This window comes from Myotis nattereri, assembly GCF_964212035.1.
Source record: "Myotis nattereri genome assembly, chromosome: 7".
NCBI classification, from domain to species: domain Eukaryota; kingdom Metazoa; phylum Chordata; class Mammalia; order Chiroptera; family Vespertilionidae; genus Myotis; species Myotis nattereri.
In genome coordinates this window covers 64,289,959-64,304,705 of record NC_138082.1, presented here as the reverse complement: position 1 = coordinate 64,304,705, position 14,747 = coordinate 64,289,959, and the positions used below count along the sequence as shown (strand labels likewise).

General features: G+C 38.1%; 1 protein-coding gene across 1 annotated transcript in view; it reads left to right on the top strand.

Moving 5' to 3' along the window:
• The window catches only part of EPC2 (enhancer of polycomb homolog 2), a 125,404-nt gene that overhangs the window by 68,789 nt on the left and 41,868 nt on the right, over positions 1–14,747 (top strand). The gene's annotated exons all lie outside the window — the stretch shown is intronic.

Sequence of the window (14,747 nt, the reverse complement as noted above, 5' to 3'; positions counted from 1 at the left end):
AGATGCCACGAGGCAAAGTAAGGGCGTGGTCAAGATGTTTACAACATTCTCATGGGTTTCAATCCTACTCAGTTACATGCACCTGAACTCTTATCAAGCCTACATCACTTAGGCATGTGTGGCCACATGTTCAGACCATAGGTTCAAGCTTACAACTATAGCTGTTGGCTATAATTGTGCTGGGAGGGCCCTGCCCTCCAAGCTGGGACTTGCACGTGGCAATGAGAGGACTGTGCTCTCTCATTAGTCCAAGGCTTGAACCTGTCCAAAACACTGTAGCAGCTCCCCACAATAAAGTTTTAATACATTATATTAGAGGTTGTGGTGGTACTATTTTACCCACAGCATCTACAGGAATTGCTGCAAATTTACTTCTCAGTGGAAGCACCTTTCATTCCCAATATAAATTACCCATTCCACTAAATGAAACTTCAACTTCTAGACTCGATATAAACAGTGAAGTTGCTAAAACTATTAAAAAGGCCCAACTTCTCATTATTGATGAATGCACCATGGCATCCAGTCATGCTATAAATGCCATAGACAGATTACTAAGAGAAATTATGAGTCTGAATGTTGTATTTGGTGGAAAGTTCTCCTTCTTGGAGGGGATTTTCGACAATGTCTCAGTATTGTACCGCATGCTATGTGATCGGCCATAGTACAAACGAGTTTAAAGTACTGTGATGTTTGGGGATGTTTCAGAAAGTTGTCTCTTACAACAAATATGAGATCACAGGATTCTGCTTATAGTGGATGGTTAGAAAAACTTAGAGATGGCAAGCCTGATAGCAGTTTTCATTTAGGAACGGATATAATTGAAATCTCCTGTGAAATGATTTCTAATGAATCTATTATTAAAGCTACCTTTAGAAATACTATATCTGTAGATAATATTAAAAATATATCTAAACGTGCAATTCTTTGTCCAAAAAATTTTGAGCAGCACGTTCAAAAAGTAAATTAAGAAATTTTGGATATACTCAATGGAGATTTTCACACACATTTGAGTAATGATTTCATTGATTCAACAGAAGATGCTGAAAAGGAAAATTTTGCCATCAAATTTCTTAATAGTATTACTCCTTCGGGAATGCCGTGTCATAAATTAAAATTGAAAGTGGGTACAATCATCATGCTATTGAGAAATATTAATAGTAAATGGGGTCTTTGTAATGGTACCAGATTTATTACCAAAAAATTACGACCTAACGTTACCGAAACTGAAGTATTAACAGGATCTGCAGAGGGAGAGGTTGTTTTGATTCCAAGAATTGATTTGTCCCCATCTGACACTGGCCTCCCATTTGAATTATTCAACGACAGTTTCTGGTGATGCCAGCATTTGCAATGACTATTAATAAATCACAAAGACAAACTCTAGACAGAGTAGGAATATTCCTACCTGAACCCGTTTTTGCACATGGTCAGTTATTTGTTGCTTTCTCTCGAGTTCGAAGAACTTGTGATGTTAAAGTTCTAAATACTTCATCACAAGGAAAATTAGTCAAGCACTCTGAAAGTGTTTTCACTCTTAATGTGTTGTACAGGGAGATATTAGAATAAGTTTAATCACTTTATCAGTCATTGTTTGCATAACAGTTGTTTTTATATCATGTTTTTGTTGTTTTCATATCATGTTTTTGTTATATCATGCCTCTGTTATATCCTTTTATTACTGTTTATTTATTAATAAATTTATATATTTCATATACATTTTACTAATTTCCTTTCATCTCTCACACTTCTATTATAGAGAAAGGGCAAATAGCAATATTAAAATATTTCCACTAATTATTTCCCTTTTAATGTACATGAATTTCGTGCACCGGGCTACTAGTACATATATATAAAATCCCTATTATGCAAATAGACCGAACAGCAGAACAACCGGTCACTATGACGTGCGCTGACCACCAGGGAGCGCACATGGAACATGGCGGGCGTTGGCAGCAGTGGGATAGTGGAGATGAGCGGGGGTGCCAGACCAAGGCGGGGCACGCCAGTTGCTGTCATCAGGGCAAGCCTCTGGTGGTTACTAAAAATTCTTTGCTCCTGTGCGCTGCGGTCCCGCCCGGTGCTTGCACCCGCTACCAGCGGCGGCGGCTGACCCCAATCACCCCTCAGGGCTTCTCCACTTCCGCCTGCTCCTGAGGGAAAATTGGGGCAGCAGCTGCCAATTGCACCCACTGACGGCGCTGGCCCACTAGCACCCGCCCCAGTTGCTCCGCACCATCAGGAGGTGGGAGCTGGGCTGTCACAGAGAGGGGATCAGGGGCTGCAGCCGGAGGAGCCAGGCAGGGGCGCGGAGGATGGGCCGAGACCTGCCCCTGTGCCCACCACAGCCTCATGGCTCACAGTTCCTTTCAAGGTGCACAAATCCCTGCACTGGGCCCCTAGTGTTATATAAATAGGATTTTAAAAAAAGATTAAGACCTTTTGATATTGGGTTTTCTTTACTCAGCATAATTCCCTTGAGATTTATCCAAGTTGTTGCATATATCATTAGTTTGATACTATGTATTGCTTAATATAATTCCACAAAATGAATGTACCAGTTCCTTTAATCCTTCACTCATTGAAGGACATTTGGGTTGGTTCCAATTTTTGGCTATTATGAGTAAAGTTGCTATGAACATTCATGTGCATGTTTTTGTGTCAACATAATTTTTATTTCATAGAAATAATTTTGTGTAAATATATCAATTTATTCTGTTGATGGACAGTTAGTGTTTATCTAATTTTTAGCTCTTGCAAATAATGCAGCAATGAATGACTTTGTCCACATTTATGAAATATAGAATTCTATGGAATATAGACTTAAAAGTGGAATTGCTGGGTCTTACAGAATGTACATGCTTAACTTGACTACATACTGCAGAATTGCTTTCCAAACTCATTCTATCAATATATATTTTTACCAGTAGTGTATGGGAGTTCTTATTTTTTCATATTTTTGACTTGTTATTGTCAAACTTTATAATTTTTCCCAATCTGATGGATATGTAATGGTATTTGCTGATTTAAATTTGCTTTTCCTCAATTACAAGGATTATACGTTTTTATGTCAATGACCTCTTCTTCTTATTTCTGGGTTCATTTTTCTCTGTTATTTTCTTACTGATTTTTTTAAAGAGGTTGTTTATATATTTTTAGAAACATTTATTGAAAATTTTCCAACATGTTCAAAAGTAGAAATAATTGTATAATAAATTTTCATGTACTCATCACTCAACATTGGCAATATTGTTCCTCTACATCTTTACCCCCACTCCTTGATTTTATAACCATTCCAACATCATTTCATCTGGGAAGTTTTTTTAAAAAAAAATTTTTTTTTAAATATATTTTATTTTTTTTTTTACAGAGAGGAAGGGAGAGAGATAGAGAGTTAGAAACATCGAAGAGAGAGAAACATCGATCAGCCGCCTCCTGCACATCTCCCACTGGAGATGTGCCCGCAACCCAGGTACATGCCCTTGACCGGAATCGAACCCGGGACCCTTCAGTCCGCAGGCCGATGCTCTATCCACTGAGCCAAACCGGTTTTGGCTCATCTGGGAAGTTTTAAACATAATCACAGTACCATTCTCATGCCACCACTTTAAAGAAAACAGCATTTAAAAAATATCACAATATAGTGTGCACATTTTTTGATTGTCTTAAGTGATCACCCTTTCTCTTTTATCTTATTTAAAAAATAACAGCTGATCATTTTGAATTGGGATCCAGAAAACTTCCATAATTTACAATTGGTTAATCAGTTTCTAAAGATTCTTTTAATTGGGAATTGAACTTTTATCTTGCCTTTTCTATGAACTATATCTCAGGATTTCTACATATTTGAAGAGGTGGATGTTTCTCTTAATAGCATTATTCCAGCTGAATTAAAACAGAAAGGAATGATAAAGTGTCACTGTTTTTCAACCCCTAATGAATTAATGGATCAGGTCAGGGATCATTAATGATTGCCAATATCACAAAAGGAGAGGCAACCAAAAATTATATGCTTCCTGGTGAAGGATGGTTTCTTAGTACTCTCTAAAGGTGATTTTGAAGATGTTTGTTTTGTTTTAGAATCCTTATGAATCACGGACTTACACATTTTTATTATGTTTCAATTACTGCATTATTATCCTCATTGATACTCATATATACGACGGTCTTTGGTCAGTAGGAAAAAATGTTATTCAGGTTAACTTCTAAGTGTTTTTGACATTACCAGACCAAAAAGCAAGAAAACTTAACAGTTATTGACTCACCTAGTACAGGGGTGGGTAAAAATAGGTTTATAGTTGTAATAAAAAGAAAACAATAATTAATAATACAAGAATAAACTGTTTCATGTACTCACAATTGTAAACCCACATTTGCCAAACCCTGTATTTCCTGGCTCAGATCTGAAAGTATTTATTTCTCCATAGAGCTTTTTTCCTATCAGTGACAAATCATATGTGGAGACTACATTCAGGGCACTGGGTTGGCCATTGTCTCTAAGACTTTTTAGTAGACCTCACTAGGAAATAGGTACTTAAAATTTTTTAAGATAAAATATATCATGAGTTTATATAATATTTCTTACTCTAACACATGACAACAGTGTTTTAATCTTATGCATTTACAACTTTCTTCCACATCTGTTAGTTCTCAAGGACATTTACCTAATTCCCTGTTTTATCTCACTTTATACCAAAGTAGTCTCAGAATTATAATGCCAACACTTACACCAACAATATAATTACTGAAAGCAATTTGAAGGATTTTTGGTTGTTTGGTTGGTTTTTGCTTTTAATCCTTAGAGTATTTCCCACCAGAAATATTACTTTATTGTATTTTAAAGGTGCTTGCAATAGAACTCAAATGACAGTTGGGTTTATTTGTTCTGTTTAATTTTTATTCTTAGGAATTTTGTCCAAGATTTTACTGTTTCATAATTATGTAAAATATTTATATGGTTCTAAAACTACCTATAAAACAAGGCATGGTCAAAGAAGTCTAGTTGCTGTTCCTTGTATGTTTGTGTGTCTCCCCCCCACCCCCCCCCCCCATTCTGTTTCTTCCCTCCTCTTATAGTTAACCATTTCTTAAAATTTTATGGTTTGGGTTATTGTTTTATTTGAAGATTGATAAGTATGCCAATGAAAGGAAAATAGAGGCTAGAAACACACTCATCCACACACATATGTGTAAATTTTATATATGACCAAAGAGGCACTACAAATCAGTGGGGAAATGATTGATATATTTGATAAATAGTTCTGGGACAGTGTGGTTATCCATATGGAAAAACACATCGCTTCTCGGCCTTTTGGCTAAGATCAAGTGTAGCATATGGAAAAACATAAAACTAATATATAAATATTAAAAGACAGTGTTAACATGTTTAGGGGGGAAAATGCGAGGATAACTTTATGACCTAAAGTTACAGGTTTTTTTAAGGTAAAGAGCAGAAACCATAAAGGAAAGATTGCATTATAGTAAAACTTTAAATTTGTATACCACAAAAGAAACAACAACAGAAAAAAGGAGAAATAATTGCACTCCTTTCAGGCAAGCTGGAGTAAAAGGAAAACAGCATGGACTTCTGGATCCAACAGACTTGGATTCAAATTCTATCTGTGTGAGCTGATGCAAAGTAATTAAACCACCTCTAAAATCTCAGTCTTGTTGTATGCAAAAGGAAGATACAGGTACCATGCCTTCAGTGCTCCGTGAGGGTTAGAGAAAATGTATATAAAGCATACATTTAAGATAGTAGGAATTGCATCAGTGTTTTAAGCATTGTTGTGAGTACTTGTAATTTACAGTACTTTCAAGCAACAAGTGAATTAGGGTTTTATTAAGCTACTTAACACTAACTGGAAATGTTTAGGGCTACAAACAGATCAAAGGAAAAACAAATTTCTGCTTAAAACCTTGAAATAAAACTGTATTGACCCTCGTGGAAACATTTTTTGCAAGGAGTAAAGTGTTTTAAACAGTCACTTTTGATTGTAAGGTTGGTGATCACTCATATAACTAAAGCAGAAAAGGTGGAATTAGTATAAGGATTGATTATTAATGCCTGTAAACTGGAATTGGAATTTTTTTTACTATTTTCCTCCTAGTTTCTGTTACTTCACAGCTTTGGTCTTGGATAGTATTGTAAGTGGAATCCTTCCACCTTGTTGCTCCCATCATTAACATTATTCCTCTCTCTCTCTCTCTCTCTCTCTCTCTCTCTCTCTCTCTCTCTCTCTTGTTTTAAAAAGTACATATTTTTAAAATCAAAGTGATGCATATATCATTAGATTTAGTTGAAAATTTTTTCTTCTAAAAAGGACAGTCTGTTCCCCATTCTGAGATGCAACTAACTTCAAATCTTTTACTTGTTTTTTTTTGTGGGATTTTTTGGTATTTATCTTCATATTTCTAAATAATAGGCTTATATAAGTCTTTTCAAACTTTTAAAAAATAAATTATCTTTTGACTTCTGGCTATTTAAAATTTACTTCTCGGTATACCTTCCATGTCTCATATTTTGGCTATAGTTACATTATTAAATCATTAGCCAATGTTTGCAATATTATCATTTTGCAAATACTAACATCTGAAACAGCATTATCATTCTGCAGATATCAACAGTTTAACAATGATTACATGTCCTTTCTTGTTTAGGTTTTATTTCAAAAGAGACGACTTTCGTATCTTTATATCTGCTTCTTCTTGTATGTACCTTTGATTAAGTCACCACAAATTCTCCCACAGAAGTGTATAACTCTCATAATATGTTCAAACAGTCAGATAATCTGTCAGTTTTATTTCTTCCGTGGAAATTATTTTTTCTGAAACCATTCATTATGCTGCTATATTCTGGACTGGTTGCTTTTAGGCTTAATGCTTGGTTACCATCCATTATCTTGGGAATTTCTTTGCTTTTCTCATGTGTTCATTTCCCCATTTCCTAGATTCCATGCTTTCTTCCTTTTGGATTTACTCCATTCTAATGGAGCAGACCTTCTGATAGCTTTCTAAGAAAGGGTGAGTGGAAGGTAAAATTTTTTGAGGCCAGGCATGTCTGAAATTATCTTTATTCTAGCCTCATACTTTATTGATAGTTTAGCTGGGTAGAAAGTTTTGGGTTGAAAACCTTTATCCTTCATAATTTTGAAAATTGATTGTGCTGTTGTGTTGCTATTGAGAAATCTGCTGTTCTTTACTTTTTGCTGTTATAGTTTTAAATTTTAATTTTTTGATGTCTGAGTGTTTATTTTATATAGTATCCTGTTTCTGCTCTTTTTATTTTTCATATTCATATATATATACATATATATATATATACACATACATACATATATATGTGTGTGTATATATATATATGAGGAAGGGAGAAGGATAGATAGAAACATCCATCAGCTGTCCTTTCTGAAATATGTGGATTACTTGACTGTCCATATTTGAGTAAGGTCATTTATCTAATGTTTTATGGGGAATTGGTCAGTTTCCCCAAAAAAAGAATTCAGTTTCATTCCTGGGTAGCTGACTTTTTGTTTTTATAACTGAGTTGGGGGTGGGAATGAGATAGTGGAATGGCAGTGATGGGAGAGTTCATGGTTCAACCTGTAGACTTTCACTTAATCTTCTTTGGTATGGAGCCAGTACCTTCCTTCAGCATGCCTTGTACTCCAGAGTCCACTGGTTTTCTGGATTAACCTTTTCAAATGAAGCCTTTAGTCTTCTATCATTATTAATAAAAATGGGGTTGAAATTCCTCAACAGACAATCTAATGTTTACCCCTGAATTAGATAAACTTGCCTCACCACTGGCTGGACACTGGCAGAGAAGATCTCCAAATACAGGGGCAGAATCAGCCCCATAGTAGAGGGTCAACTCACAACTATAAACCTACTTTTGCCCCTACCTGTATCTATAATAATAAAAGCATAATATGCTAATTAGGCGAGACATCCCTCTGGACGACCTTCTGGACAAAGCCGAGGCTGCAAGGGAAGTCCGGGTCCCGGGTGCCAGAGGGAAGCCGGTCCCGGCAGCCCGGAGAAGGAAGGCCTACTCTTGCACAAATTTCGTGCATTGGGCCTCTAGTATCCAAATAAAATGCAATCTAAAGGACTTTGAAAGGTCTTTTTAACTAGAAGTAATATCTCTGAACACAGCAGGCTGTGCTCACTTCCCTACCTATACAGAAGCAGTTGCTGCCCTGTAACCAAGTTTCCCTGGACCGCGGTAGCCATCCTTTGAAACTTACTGATCTACTTTCCCTCCCACTTCCTTTTTCTTTCTCATAGTGATCATGCACACTCTAGTTCCCTCATTTTTCTTTAATTGTTTACTGTTCAATTAACTGTACCACAGGAAGTCTTCTACACTTACACACATGCCCTTATTGTCCTTAACTTTGTTCATATCTTGATTCTGTTGATCAACTACATCAAGAAATGTTCAACCTCCCATGTACCTCCTTCCCCTCTTTATAGGGGGAGGGAATAGAGAATGTCTTACTTTTTTTGCTTGGTTGACTGGCTTGTGAAACTAACTCAGTATTTGTAAGATTTCTTTTTTAATAGGAAAAATCTTTCTGGATTTCAAAAAATAAGGTAAAAAAGAATTTACAGAATATGTTCTGCTTGTAGTTTAAGAGATTACTTATCTATATATATGCCGGGACTGACCAGCAGATCCTGAATGATGGATGAATGATTACTCTGACACATGTTTCTGTAAAAGAGAGGGCTAAGGCACTATTTGGCTGTTGCCGCCAAATAGCCCTGTTCACCTGCCTCTTTTGGCTTTTATTGTCCTGACAGCTTGAACTAAAATTAATCTCTAGATACAATCAGCAGGGTAAGTATCCTTGAGAAAGTATATGCTTCTACAAGGTCAGGCCTTTAAAGACTAAACATAGAGATTCTAGCAAAACACCCCGGGGGGGTCGGACTTGTTTGGAAAAATCAAGGTAGGAACTGCCGCCTTTGGCAAGGTTCCCTCAGAGGCCCCCAGCCTTTCAGAGAATCCTTCTTACAGACATTCCAGCCAAGCCCCGTGCTTCCCCACATCTATATGTATAAAAGCTAAGGGACCGGCCGACCTGTAGCTATGACACACACTGACCACCAGGGGGCAGACACTCAACACAGGAGTGGAAGCCACAGGCATGGAAACATGGAACCGACTGATGAATCTCAGAGGGAAGGGGGGAGGGGAGAGGGCAGGAAGAGATTAATCAAAGATCTTATATGCATACTAGAGGCCCGGTGCACAGATTTGTGCACCGGGCCTCTAGTGTATGTGTGTGTGTGTGTGTGTGTGTGTGTGTGTGTGTGTGTGTATATATATATATATATATATATATATATATATATATGCCTAAGTGACCATCCAACCATTTGACTGTCCGACCAGTAGCTATGATGTGCAATGACCACCAGGGGGAAGCTACTCAATGCAGGAGCAGGAGCTGCCGAGCTGCGGTGACTTGGCAGCTGCGGTTCTCGGGTGATGCACCTGGAACCAGAGAGGAGGGAGCCTGATTCCAGGGTGTTTCACCCAAGAACCACCCTCCCGCAATCCGGGACCCCTCGGGGGATGTTGGAGAGCCAGTTTTGGCCCGATCCCCACAGGCCAGGCCGAGGGACCCCACTGGTGCACGAATCCGTGCATCGAGCCTCTAGTATATTTATATTTAAGAAATAACAATTTTTAATTCTCACCTGGAGGACATGTGTGTTTTTTTTAAATTGATTTTAGAGAGAGGAAGAAGTGGGTAGACATAGAGAAAGAGAGAGAGAGATTCCCCCAGTGCTCTGACTGGGCATTGAACCCATAACCTTTAGGGTACAGACAATGCTCCAACCAACTGAGCCCTACCAGCCAGTAAAGTAATCACTATTTTTAAAGAATTTGGGGTTTGTTTGTTTGGCCTGCTAGAGGGGATAATCAATGTAATCTGTGGTAAAAAGAGGTGCAGATGGAACTGTATAGGTGTTTGGAAGCAGTAAAATACCTGAATCTGTAATCAAGTTCTAAGTTTTTGGATGACAAGATAAATGTAGGTAGCATCAGAAAACTTACAGTGCTAGTGCAAGTCTTTGCCGTGGTCTGATTTAACATACTGTAAGACCTGTCAATTCTCACTATTAATTTTTATGTTTCCCAGTTTTTCTTGCCCCTTCCCCTGCCTTGGAAGCTAGGGTACTGCCTTTTGTAGAATAGCATTAAGAACGTAGAATCAGAGGTGATAGGTGGAGGAACAAGGGATGAATACGATTAGTAGGTGTGTAAAGGGGGAGAAATGGGAGATAATCTGTAATACTATCAACAATAAAAAATACATTAAAAAAATAAGACATTGACTTTAAGTATTTAAAAGACTCTTGAAAGAGATTGAATAAAGTCACATACATTAAAATGTTTTAAAATTTGAAAAAAAAAAAAAGGCTGGTAGGTGTGTAAAAGATGGGCATACAAAATTTGCATAGATAGCCATGACCTTGAACTTTCGAAAACTTGTGTTTAACTTAGAAACTCAGTATACTGGCTTAACTCTGCTCAACATTTTTAAAACCCTGTCTTCCTCTAAAATGTCTTCTAGTCGTGATAAATCAAAGAACTTACATGCTTATATGCATAGCCCATGGGCACAGGCAATAGGGTTGGGAAGATCTGGGGGGAGGGAGCGCCTGGAAACCAGGGGGAAGGAGGCAAAATGGGAGATATCTGTAATACTATCAATAATAAAAAATATATTTTATAAATAAACAAAATGTCTTCTAGTCATATCAGACCCTGGTTTTATTATTTGTTAGTCTGTGGACTAAAAGCAGATCATTGACTCACTAGGTGAATTTACAAATACAACATCACTTTAAAGATAGAATAGTACTTTTTAGTGATCTACATAGTTTAGGGGTCCACATAATCTGTCATTGAATTTGATGCAGATTGGATTTTTTATTTATTTTTTTCTTATATACAATATTTACAGGCACACACAAACCCACAGACATCACAGAATGCCCTGCATAAAATAAAAACCACCGAAGCAGAGCAATGTCTCCTGTCCCTGGTTTGGGGACTGCCTTTCCCCAGAGCCTCAGCATTCTCCCCATGGACTATTTGGGGAATGTATTTCCTAGGCCTAGAATTTTTGTTTCCCATCCTTGGAAAGTTCATGCTCAACCTCCCATACTGGGAGATGTGTCGCACTCCCTGAAATCTACTTTGTCCCTCTCTGGCCATTTCTCTTGCGGGAGAACGGGAGTGCAGATCAGAACTCCGCACTCACTTTATGTCCCAGACCTTTCCCAGTGACATATACCCAGCCTCCGAGGTTGTCCGGCCCATCAAGGCATTGCTGACTTCTCCCTGAAGTTTTTGCACCTTGGTCTATGCATAGTTACCTGGTTGCCGCGGTTCACTTTCCCGGGCCCTTCCCATGTTGCCGATTAACTTTTGGTCTGGAGTCTGTTGCCAGCTTGGAGTGCCATGGGTTTCCCTCTCCCAGAGGCCACCATAATGAAATGGTGGAGTGCACCTCCCCTAGAGAGGGAGTCCATATGACTCTCTCAAGGGGCGAAATCCCAGACGAGCCCCCAAATAGTTAGAAATGCTCAACAAGAATGAGACAAACACTCAAAAATGGCTCAGCAAGGCAAATTTACTTCTGGGCACAAGGATGCAGTTGCCGGCTGAAAAGCATGGGCAAAGCACCTGGATTGGATTTTTTAAAGCATACTTGTGAATTATTGCTAATCATATAATAAGCAGTATATTAAGATAAAGAAGAAAATTTTATTTTCAGGACTATTTTAAATGAATCATACTTACAAAATAATTTGTATCATTTCATGAATAGTTATAACTTCTCTCATTAACTTTATTTTGTACTATGTGATACAAGTTAAATACAGTAACATTTTTACAGATTTCCGAATGTAAGACTCATTCAGAGATAAAATATTACCAACGATATAGGGTGGTTATGATAATTTATTATATATAAAGCCCTTTGAACACTGCTAGGCCCATATTAAGTGCTATATAAAGTTAGAAGTGTTAGGTAGCATATATTTTTATTGTTTTTTATGAAGTGGTACAGTTTTACTAAACAACCATAGTTCAGATATAATCAGTTATTTTTGCCTTTAAATAGTTTATGTCCATCAGTACTATCTATTGTTGAGTGGGTGATTTTACTAAAATTTCATAAATATACACATCTGTTCCTGTTACTGTGTTATAAACTAACTTTAAGAATGCTATGCTGAGCCGAAACCGGTTTGGCTCAGTGGATAGAGCATCGGCCTGCGGACTGAAAGGTCCCAGGTTCGATTCCGGTCAAGGGCATGTACCTGGGTTGTGGGCACATCCCCAGTGGGAGATGTGCAGGAGGCAGCTGATCGATGTTTCTCTCTCATCGATGTTTCTAACTCTCTATCTCTCTCCCTTCCTCTCTGTGGAAAATCAATAAAATATATATTTTAAAAAAAAAGAAAAGCATGCTATGCTGAATCTGAGAATGCCAGGAATTTCCACACAGTATGAATATGGGGCATTCATTTATACATTCATATGTAGATAATCCTATATAATAAAAGCCTAATAAGCAAATAGACCAAACAGCAGAGTGACCAGTCACTATGAGGCACACTGACCACCAGGGGGCAGGAGCTGCCCACGGGCCCCAACCGGTGGCAGCAGCAGGGAGCAGGGCTGGCGAGTTGGCAGCACCTGGCCAGCAAGGCGGGTGCCAGCAGGGGCCCCCCAATCGCCCTGCTGGTTACCCCACAGATCGGCCCTGATCTTTGGCCAGACCTAGGGACCCTACCCATGCACGAATTCCGTGCTCCAGGCCTCTAGTCTTTAAATAACCTGTTGGTGATTGGTTTCTCTTTCATTGCCTGGCGGTGACTCTTGATATGTGATTTCAACACACACTTTGTGGCACTTTAGGGGTTTTTTTCTTTATATTTTAAAAATTAATACATACACATGCGTAAAATCCTTTATTTTAAAATCTTAAAGCGCTTTACATTTAAAATAAAGGGGACAGTATAAAAGGAACAAAGAGAAATTTAAAATTATCTCTCCTTTCCTTGAACTCCTATTTAAAATTCTGTTACCAATTGGGGTTACCAGTTTTTCTTGTCAATGCAGAAACGATTTTAAGGTTAATGAAAATGAAAGTAAAGCCAAATGGGGTTTAGAGGAGCAGGCCAGTCAAGAGAGACAGTGGCCCCGAACTCCTGGGTTGTATGGTTTAAAAGAGAAATATTCTGGGTGGAGACTTTCATTTGCATTCATGGATGACTGATAGGAACGTTTACATGACTATATTTCTTCTGTGCATCTTACCCATAATGCATACAGAAAACCCCAGGGCAGAGTGTGGGTTAATGTCAAAGCCACAATGCAGATTTTATTATAATTAGTCCAGTACCCTAGTAAGGTCGCCTTGAGGTCATGTTGTTTTCCTCTGAGCTTATGCCAAGAACTGGCTGGTTCCCATCCTGGCCATTGGTGGTCTGCTGGCTGCTGGGCCACCAATAGAGAGGCAGTCTGAAGGCAATGTGGTCTGACTCCTGTTTGGGACCCCAGGGCAGGCCCCACCCCAGCAGCTCATGTCTAACTTCCTACCTAACAATTCCACTTCTACAGGAGAACTACTACCAGTATCCTGTAAAAATATTCTGTGCAACCCTGGCTGGTTTGGCTCAGTTGGTTGGAGTATTTGTTCCTTAAACCTAAAAGTTTTGGGTTCAATTCCTGGGCCAGGGCACATACCTATATTGCAGGTTTTATCCCTGGTTGGGATAAAACAAGCAGTGGACTAGAGAAATTAATGATGGTTTGTACATAAACTGAAGCCCTGACATTAAGTGATAGTGACATATGAAATGAAACCAATCTTTATGAGCATTAAGTAAAAAAAAGTGAAGGTACAGTCCTAGCCGGTATAGCTCAGTTCATTGGGCATACGATATTCTCTCTCACATCAGTGTTTCTCTTTCCCTTCCCCTCTTGCTAAAATCAATAAGCATATCCTTGGGTGGAGATGCAAAATAATAAAAATAACAAAATATTCTGTGCCTTTATAAGATTATACACACTCATACACTCCTTCCTCTTTTAAAAACATAGCTTAGTACATTATACAATATTCTGTACCTTAAGCCCCCTTCCCCCTAGTATTTTTATTGAGTTTTAGAGAAAGAGAAACATCGATATGAGGAGACATTGATCCCCGCACCGGGATTGAGTCCAAAGCCTGGGCATGTGCCTTGACTAGAAATCAAGCCAGCAAGCTTTTGGTCTAAGGACAATGCCCAATGAACTGAGCTACACCGGTTAGGACTGTACCTTCACTTTTTTTACTTAATGCTCATAAAGATTGGTTTCATTTCATACGTCATTATCACTTAATGTCAGGGCTTCAGTTTATGTACAAACCATCATTTATTTCTCTAGTCCATTGCTTGTTTTATATTTTTTACTTCTCATAGTGTCACATCTAAAACTCTTATTTCTATGTCTTTGTCTCTGTGTAAGTTTATCGGATAAATTCCTGCAATAGAAACTAAATGTAAATATCAATTTATAATTTCCTTGTCACAGTGTTTGAGAAGGCGTCCTTCCCCCATACATTCCAAAGTAGTTTATCACCAAGTTTTGGACTGTAGTCTGTCTAATGAGTAAAATATACTACTGTTACTGTATTTGTGCTTATTTAGTCGGGTTTATGATTTCTGAG